The sequence below is a fragment of the Hyperolius riggenbachi genome, chromosome 8 (assembly GCF_040937935.1).
Source record: "Hyperolius riggenbachi isolate aHypRig1 chromosome 8, aHypRig1.pri, whole genome shotgun sequence".
NCBI classification, from domain to species: domain Eukaryota; kingdom Metazoa; phylum Chordata; class Amphibia; order Anura; family Hyperoliidae; genus Hyperolius; species Hyperolius riggenbachi.
The window spans coordinates 231,057,114-231,067,576 of NC_090653.1; positions in this window are offsets into that span (position 1 = coordinate 231,057,114).

A 10,463-nucleotide genomic window follows, 5' to 3' on the forward strand; every position below is an offset into this window, starting at 1 on the left:
CCAACAACATAATTCCCTAGCTATTGCAAGTATTTGTAGCTGCCTTTGATTCTGGATCTCTGCCCGATTCCATGAAAGAGGCCTTGAGTATAGTGATACCCAAACCTGGCAAGGACCCCCTGCATTGTAAATGATATCACCCAATCTCCCTATTAACAACTGACATCAAAATTATTGCCAAAATACTTGCCATTCGTCTTAATTCAGTAATCTTATCATTAGTACATCCGGATCAAACTGGATTTATGCCTGGGAAAAATACAGCAATGAATATACGTCGTTTAATGACTAATCTACAGGCATCCCATTTTAACAAAGGCAATAGAATAGTGGCCTCCATCGACATGGCAAAGGCCTTTGATACAGTGGAGTGGCCCTACCTTTAGGTGGTCCTTGCCAGGTTTGGATTCAGGGACAATTTCTGTATAATATGTGGGTCCAAATTTTATATAATATGCCCAGAGCTCGGGTGGGCACTAATGGGTGGATATCCAGTCCGTTTGCTTTGGGTCGTGGAACTAGGCAGGGGTGCCTGCTCTCTCCTCTTCTGTATGCCTCAGCAGTTGAGCCCTTGGCATGTCGCATTAGGGCACACCCCTTAATTCGTTGCCTCCGTACTATGCACACTGAAGAGAAAATTGGCCTCTATGCCGATGACACTGTTTTGTACCTGGTGGATCCTGATGTCTCCCTGGTGACAGCATTAAGCACTATAGAGGAATCTGGTTATTACTCAGGCCTCAAGTTGAATAAATCTAAGTCGGTTCTGTTGTATATTGATTCCCCTCCAGATGGGTCACCCCAGTCCTCAAATCTCTTGCAGGTAGTTACGTCTTTTAAGTACTTAGGAGTGTGGATACACGTGGACCCTAAAATGTACTTGCAGGCGGAGGTTTTTCCCCTTCTTAATTATGTGCAATCGAAGTGCAAAGCCTGGTCCAAGCTGTACTTAACAGTTGTGGGCAGAATAAATTTAGTAAAGATGATACGCCTTCCAAAAATTCTGTATGTTCTACATCAATCACTAGTGTATGTTCCTGTTGCTTTTTTTTTTTTTTTTTTTAAACCTCAAAACTCACCTCTCCTTTATTTGGAACTGTTAAAGAGCCCGGGTTAAGTATTCCTTGTTAATTAATCCCAATGGTATGGGCGGCCTTGCTTTGCCCTCCATGCAGCATTATTACTTTGCAGCTCAATTGCAATATGTTGGCTCTTGGTTTTGAACTTCTAATTTGTACAATCCTGAAGCGCTAGGTTGCACTGTTAACCCTTCATTAGACAATGTGGCATTGGACCTCCTTAGGGAAGTCATTTCCCTACAGTCTCACCGCAATACTATACTGGCCCAAGCCATGAGAGTGTGGAAGAGAATAGGTGGCTTATATAGTTCTACGTCCTACGATTTTCATACCCCCATTTGGGATAATCCAAACCTTTTCGGAGTTCATTTCCATTCCAGACCAGACCTTCTGGCAAAAGAATGGAGTTGTATTCCTGGGTCAAATTGTTTCAAAACAAAGCATTATCTCCTTCCCCTCGCTAGTAGATAAGTTTCCTGCATTTACCCCTCATCATTTTCGTTATGTACAACTTGCGCATGCATTCCGTGCCCAGTTTAAAGGCAACAAACTTGATATTCAGCCCCACCCAATCTTACAACTAATTGAGCGAGGCCCTCAAAAACATCTTATAGGGGACATTTACAAGGAGCTGGTAGAGAGTAATGCACTTGACAGAACGCTTGACTCTAAGAATAGATGGGTAACTGCTGGCCTCTCTTTGAGTGAAGAGGACTGGGATGATGCACTGGAGGCGGATAAAAGGGTTTCTTTATGTGTTAAGGACCGTGCCACTCAACTTTACATTCTTCATCAAACTTACTTACTACCTATGCAAGTTGCCAAATACAATCCTAACGTTCAAGATGTATGCCCTAAATATGCTATACCCTCCCCCTCCTTCCTTCACCTTATTTGGAGCTGTCCACAGGTTGATTCCTTCTGGAAGCAAGTCATTAGTTTCCTCCATGACAAAATGGGTTGTCCTGTAACCTCTGACCCAGTACTATGTATACTTGGAGTAATACGAGATGAGGATTTAAGAGCTACCACCAAAACCTTTATCAGAGATATGTTATTTGCCGCCAGGCAAGAAATCACCCTGCACTGGCTACCGTTAAACTCACTCCAACTTGCTTGCTGGATCAAACGCCTTGACAATGGTATCGCCTTTAAGAAACTTGTCTACACTCACAGGGAACGGTTACAATTCCATTTAGTGTGGGATAAATGGGTTGATCGATAATGTGCCGGTTGCTGAGCGCACTGTTCTTTAGTGCATTCTGCACTGGTCTCTTCATACTTCTGTGCCCCCTTCTTAATATTCCTAATTGTTGAACACCAGACCACGTAACTAATAATGGAGGCGCACTCTAGATCTGTGTTAAATACTCCACTAATATTTACTCTTGTATGATATTATGTGAAGGATCTCTGATTGACACTAATGTTAAATGTCTCTCTTGCAAAGATGAATATGGATATGTTTACTTAGCTATTTATTGAACTGTACAGTTGTTTTGTAACCCCTGATATGTTACCCTTTTCATGCTGTTTTGCTTAATGTAGTGCCTGTGTACACTTTTCTACTGCTTTTTCAAATAAACTCATTTTGGTTAAAAAAAAAAAAGTCTATGCCTAGTCTCCGTTGCATTTCACACTCATTATAATGTGTGCGTTATGCAACTGACCACTGTGAACCCAGCCTGATACAAATCTTTTGGTGTAATTTCTCTTTATGCTTGCATTTTTTCCACCATCCTCTGTTTGTAACTTTCAGATGTTTATCTTTTTTTTTTTTTTTTTTAACTGTTCTTAGAATAGCCAGACGAAACGTTAGTACAGAGTGCGAACTTGCTGTTCTTTTCTTTTGTCCATCCTTGCGATCTAAGTTGTTGTGCCTTGATAAAGGATGTAACCTTAAAAGGCCTTTTAACTGACTTGCCCTTCATAATGACAGCTGCTGATGAAGAATGCCTATGTTTGCTTTACTCATTTTTCCTATTGTAGGTGTTACAAAACACTGATATCTGCTGGGGTGTTTCCTAAAGGGCTTGTATTTTGTAACTAGCTACACTGGCGTTTTACAGGTGGCTTTTTGTAAAGACAAAGGTATAAGTGGTCTATAACATACAATGTGTATTAGCCTGTGTCACATTGGAAAGAATGTTGCAGTAATTGTTGTTTTGTGTTTCATAGCAGTTATTTGGGTACAATAATTGTAGTGACTCATTTGCTAGAGATCTTCTGCAGAATTGCCAGTGAATTAATTTCACCTATTTTGAGCACCAGAAGCACAGAGGCTGACAACAGATGCTGCCTATTTCTTTTTTGTTATTAATTATAAAGCGCTGTCATCAGTTTCAGTAGGAACTACAGTAAAGGTGTCCATTAACCCTTTAGCAGCCAATTAGAGGCTTGCAAGTGCCCCAGGCCAATTTATTTTTAGTAAATTATTGTATTTGTTACATTTCCTTGCTTCTGATTAGTACAGCTGTAATGCGTATTTATGGCCACTTGTCACTAGGGGGCAGTGTGAGACAATAACCGAGGACTTTTGCTTTCAGTTTCTATATTTTCTGCTAGCAGAGAGAGATCAAAGCATTCCAAGAATTTACAGCACAATGAGCTGCTGGTTGTAGTCAAAAGCAGTGCACTTATCTTAAATTAGTTAATTCCAAACTATTCACAATATTGAAACCAGGTAAATCATAAAAAAACAAAATCCACCATGCCAATGGACCAATTCTTCATAGTAAACCTTTGAGGAAAAAAATGTAAGTCAGATGCTCACCTCAGTAGATGGAAGCATCTGGATCAGGATTGTCAAACTCAACCACGTAAGGGGCCAAAATCTAAAACGTAGTCTAAGTCGCAGGCCAAATGGTTTATCACGAATTAACATTAATTTAAAGAAAATCTGTATTAAGAAAAAACGCCCCTGGGGGACTCACCTCAGGAGGGGGAAGCCTCTGGATCCTATTGAGGCTTCCTCCATACTCCTGTGTCCCACGGCGGCGGCAATACAGCTCCCCGAATGGCGGGGATGTAAATATTTACCTTCCCGGCTCCAGCGCAGTAGCGGCTCTCGGCTCCGAATTAGGCGGAAATAGCCGATCCCAGTCGGGTCCGCTCTACTGTGCAGGCACAAGTCTCCTGCTCAGTAGAGCGGCCCCGACTGGGATCGTCTATTTCTGTCTATTTCTGAGCGGAGAGCCACAACAGCGCCACCCGCTGGAGCCAGGGAAAGTAAATATTGAACAGCCTGACAAATTGTAGGCTGTGCCTTCTGAGGGGCAGACAGAGACCACCATGGGACGGAGGAGGACGAGGGAAGCCTCGATAGGATTCAGAGGCTTCCTCCTTCCGAGGTGAGTACCCCCAGGGGCATTTTTTTTTTAATACAGAGTCTCTTTAACAGTCTACTATATGACACTTGGGGGAGGCTGCTCCTCCCCTTCAGCAGAGTAGCCCAGTGGATATGTTTAATATTTACCTGCTCCAGTGCTGCTTAGGGACTCTTCTGATCTTCCTGACAGCCCACGTTCTATGCTGAATACCTCTGGCTCATGTGGTATGAGGAAGTATGGAAGCACAGAGTGTGTGACTGTGAGGAAGCACAGAAGAGACACAATACATTGTTGGAGTAGGTAAATATTACACTGGTCCGCTGCAGTACTCTGCTATGTGGGGAGATGGTGTGGTGGGTGGGAAGTGTGTAGGTGTGTGTGTCTTACCAGTTAATGGGGGTTGGGCATGGTTTGGCTCCAAGGAGGGAGCTTGATGCCAACTCTGTTGGGGGGGGGGGGGGGAAGGGGTTGTCCTATGAGTTATTGCTGCAATCAGAAACACTATCCCCGTCGTGTTCCTCCGCACAGGAAGGCAGTGCACTGTCTTTCTTTTGCTTCTTACAAGGATGGACATTGGAAGTTCTCGAGGGCCACAAAAAAATGGCAAGGAGGGCTGCATTCGGCCCCCTTGCCTTCAGGGGCATAACTAGAAATCACTGGGCCTCCCTTGCGAAAATGTGGATGCCCCCCCCACAGGTGCCAGAGCAGGGGGTTTCGGCACACAGAGCTCACCTCCGGATGCCCCCAGTACAGATAGCCTGGCATTGGTAGGAAACCATGGGCAAGACTCCCAAACACTGCTACTGCCTATAGAGCTCGCCCTCGTAGCTGCAACTCTGGCGCTTTGGGTCAGTCCGGAGAAAAGCGCGATGTAAATGTACTGTGTTTGTGTGTCATTATTATCTACCAAGAGGTCTTTTTCTTGCCATTTTAACTAATTTTAATTATTTTATCTTCTGTGGGGCGTGTCCCCCCTCCTAAGATGGACACACAGCTCACAAGGTGCAATTAGTTTCAGGGCTTTAGACCACTACAGCACTTTCAGACGCACTTTGGAATTATCGGCAATCGCCAGTGATTCCAAAAGCGCTAGGGTGATTTAAGTCAATGAAGATTGCTGAAAATGCAATCGTGGCTCCTGTGCGATTCCAGCGTGACTTTCAGGGCGTTTCAATAGGGGAAAGTGATGGACCTCTAAATCACTCCAGAATCGCTAGTTTTTAAGTTGCAAAATCACTCTCAGCATTTTGAGAGTGATTTTGTAAATGCAAGTGGGTGTCCAGCCTCAAGCAGTTTTGACCAGGTGAACCAAATTTGCAAGATACCTGTTCAAATGATCACTTTTGACTCACTTGTGTAATATTATGTCCTCCTATAATTCTTTCAGAAGTGTCAGAAAGTCACAATTATACCAAAAGGGCAAGTCGGAATATAGTTTAAGTATTCTGGAAGGATATTCAGAGTTTGGGCTACTGCAGTCACACACAACATCAAAGCAAGAACTCTAAAGGTAGCCTTACATCAGACAATGATAAACAGATTCGACCTAAAGACAATTCTCTCACTGATCCAGTCTGATTGGAGAGAGATCGGTCAACTGCCCATACACCACAGGCCAATTCCCGATCGATTTCAGCATGAAATCTCTCGAGAATCGGCCTAGTCTGCCGCTGTTCCCCTAGTGCAGGGGTAGGGAACCTATGGCTCCGGAGCCAAATGTGGCTCTTTTGATGGCTACATCTGGCTCACAGTTAGGGGTTGATTCACTAAGCTACACTGCTCAAGCACCGCAGCTTAGTGTGGCAGCGCAAGTAACATTTTCAAAGTAGGCACACTACTGCCGTAGCATGCACTACTAACTTACTCGTGATACCCCAAAACTAATGGCCGCTCCAATCGTCCCAGTCTGGACTTTGTCAGGTCCAGTGACTTTGTAGGAAGAGATCCCTGCACTTTGATTGGCCCAATAGGCTGCCTGAAAAAGTTTCGGAGATCTAGTCCTACAAAGTGAATCATCCCCCAAGTCAGCTAGCTAATTGTACAAGCTGTAAGTTATTATTTCTCCTGTCTGGCTCTCTGGGAAATTGCTGATGTTGCTGAAACCCAAGAGAAGCTGAAGATGTGCCTGACACTTCCGCTGCCTGGGAGATCAACTGTATATACATCACCATGGCAACAGGGACGTGAGCCCTCTGCTGCACATGCGCACTGTCCCAGTTTGTAACATACTGTACGGCTCTCACTGAATTACATTTTAATATATGTGGCGTTTATGGCTCTCTCAGCCAAAAATGTTCCTGACTCCTGCCCTAGTGCATAAATGTACATGTATGTGTGCATTTATACATTACCTGTCCTGTCGCGTTGCCCGTCTGTCTTCCATTAGCCATATACACACCCCTGACATGGTACTTTGCACCAGCAGCGTGTATACCACTAATGGAAGAGTGGTGCATTAGAAAGATGGACAGGCAATGCGGCACAGGACAGATAATGTATAAATGCATACATACATGTACATTTATACACTGGGGAAACATCCCTGGGAGTTTTATCGCTCATCCCGATATTGCTTTCTGTTAACTGCCACATACCTGATCGACCACGACACACGACATCTTGCAACATGTCCAATCGACATGCTTGGCCCAAAATTGGTTGCATCGTCGATCGGGCATGCATGTGGCGGCACCGATTTTCATCCAATTTGGCTAGAATAATCGAATTGGATAGTCAATCAGCCAAGTCGCCTGATGTATGGCCACTTTAATAAATATAAAACAACTTTTATTTCTTAAAAATAAGTTCTTATTGCAGGACCATGCATGCGACTACAGTAGGCAGCATAACTAGGAAATCTCTTAATCCCCCTCCCACCAAACACACAAGTACTTGATGCACCCCCTACTCCCAACTAACCCTGTAGGGTTGAATCTGGCCACCAGATTGGACCATCAGATAGATTCCTGTCAAATCAAATCTGTCAGGAATCTATCTGATTTGCCACACACTAGGGACAGATTTTCAATAGATTTCAGAATGGATTTTGTCTAATCGCTTAGGCAGGAAACACATTTGTCACTATCGCGGGTGTGAAATACTCTAGAACTGAAAATGTGCACGATATGCGGAAAAAAGGAGAACATTTTCCATATTTTTTTACAGTGGAAAAAAATGTGCAAACAGAACGCGGACAAATGGAAAAAAATCTCAGATTCCAGAGTGTGCAATTGACTTGCTGACGAGTGTGGTAATTCAAACAAGTGTGTTCCCTGCCTCATTGGTACTTTCCTTTGTTCATTTTGGCACTTTTCAGCTGAGAACCAGTCCAGAACTTTGCCACAATGTTTTTTTTTATTTGAAACATTTTCTGAACCATCTATGTATTTTGTACATGTTGTTGGATGTTATAATTGTATCGTGTGAACAATTTTTGTATTTATACAACATTATTGTATTTATAGGGAATGTGAACTGAGAAGGCTTACATATTTATTTCCTTTCAAACAATGCCAGTTGCTTGGCTGTCCTCCTGATCCTGTGTCTCTAATACTTTTAGTCATAGACCCTGAGCAAGCATCATGATTAGGTGGTTCTGACAACTATCTGACAAGATTCGCCACATACTACTTTGTGGACTACCGACTTAGGCCCTGTGCAAGAAACGCCTCAGAAATCTAAAAAATTATTCAGCCCCCGAGTTTGCGTTCGGGTGAAAAACAAACCGCTCTGGTGTGCACCAGCCTATTGAAATTCATTACCCAAGCAGTTTTCCCCTTGCAAGCGTTTTAAAAAACGCTTCAGAACCGCTCTGGTGTGCACCAGCCCTAACAGACTGGCACCGCTCCAATCTGTACTGAACTCGGCTGCTTGTCTCATTCATCTCTCTTCTCATTCTTCCTCTGCTGCTCCTCTATTCATTGGCTACCGATTAACCAGAGGATCCAGTTCAAACTCTTAACCCTAACCTACAAAGCTCTCCACAATCTCTCTCCCCTGTTCATCTCCTCACTAGTTTCCAGATACCAACCAAATCACAATCTCAGATCTGCACATGACCTTCTTTTCTCCTCCTCTAGAATCACCTCCTCGCATTCATTTATAAAAGATTCTGCATGTGCTTCACCCCTCCTCTGGAATGCCCTCCCACAACACACTCCCTATGTCACTCTCCAACCTTTGTTACCTTTAAAAGCTCTCTCAAAACTCACTTGTTCCGATAAGCAAACGCTATACCTTAGGCCACTTCCCTATGGCCAAGTTGTACTCCTACTAGATATCCTAAAACACACTGCCTCTGGTGTAATGCAAGCACTACTACAGCCAAAGAGATCGGCAGGACATCCAGGCACCTGGTATTATGCAGAAGAACAGAGGCGCCAAAAGGATAAAAGGAAGCTAAATGAGCTTAAAAAAACAAATTCTTGGTAAATAGAGGAAGTAGTGGTGGACTTACCTCCTCCAAGTAGACACACAACGACTATAGTAAAGACAGTCAATATATTTTATTTATGAACTCCAAATATGCAACACGTTTCGCAGGTTTGATCCCGCTTCATCAGGCAATAACAACGGAGCAATAGCTGTAAGCCGACATAATTGAGCCAATTAGGGGGGAGAGAGCTGCCCAATGGCAGCTCAGGAGACCCTACAGGAACGCGCCTGGTGGGCATTTTAAATAGGGAATTCCTCTCCCGTGTTTACCTCCGAGTTAGCAACAAATCTTGTCTCTAAACTCAGGGGGCTAAAGCACGGCGGTGGGGGGGATGGGATTGGCAGAGGGTGGCAGATGGGGGACACAGAGCCATGTCATTACGCAGAGAACATGGCTCTGTGTCCCATCTGCCCGCCGAAGATCCACCTCGGGTTCTCTTTATAAGGAAATAAATATGGCAGCTTCAGGCTCCCTTTAAAGCAGGGGTCCCCAACCTTTTTGAGCCCGGGGCCCACTATCCCGCCCAAAATTTTCTCCGGGCCCCCCCTGGGAAGGCGAGAGGTTGGGGGGCGTGGTTAGTGGCGGCGGCAGCCCCCCTTTTTTCCCCGATTTTTGAGTGTAGTATATAGGTAAGTAGGTATCTAGGTATAGTTGCCCCCAGTATAGGTAGCTAACACAGTTGCCCCTGTATAAGGACTATAGTTGCCCCATTCTAGTTAGTATAGTTACCCCAGTATAGCTAGTACAGTTACCAAAGTATAGCAAGTACAGTTAGCCCAGTATAGCTAGTACAGTTACCACAGTATAGCAAGTATAGTTAGCACAGTATAGCAAGTACAGTTAGCCCAGTATAGCAAGTACAGTTAGCCCAGTATAGCTAGTACAGTTAGCCCAGTATAGCTAGTACAGTTAGCCCAGTATAGCTAGTACAGTTAGCCCAGTATAGCTAGTACAGTTAGCCTAGTGTAGCCAGTAGTTACCCCAGTATAGCAAGTACAGTTAGCCCAGTATAGCAAGTATAGTTAGCCCAGTATAGCTAGTACAGTTAGCCCAGTATAGCTAGTACAGTTAGCCCAGTATAGCAAGTACAGTTAGCCCAGTATAGCTAGTACAGTTAGCCCAGTGTAGCCAGTAGTTACCCCAGTATAGCAAGTACAGTTAGCCCAGTGTAGCCAGTAGTTACCCCAGTATAGCAAGTACAGTTAGCCCAGTATAGCAAGTACAGTTAGCCCAGTATAGCTAGTACAGTTAGCCCAGTGTAGCCAGTAGTTACCCCAGTATAGCAAGTACAGTTAGCCCAGTATAGCTAGTACAGTTAGCCCAGTATAGCTAGTACAGTTACCCCAGTATAGCTTCGCCAGTGTCGCCAGTACAGTTAGCCCAGTGTAGCCAGTAGTTACCCCAGTATAGCTGCCCCAGTGTAGCTAGAAGAGGTGCCCACCCCCCCTCCTGTTACCTTATGAGCGGGCGGTCGCTTCCTTCCTTATATTCCCCATAGCTCATCTCCTCGTTGCAGGCTTGCAGCATCTCGTATTACAGCAGCGCTTCCCGCACGGCTGCTGGAAGGAAGGGAAGGAAGCAGGGCAGCGGCTTCCTGTAGCGGCAATCGCCGTTACCATG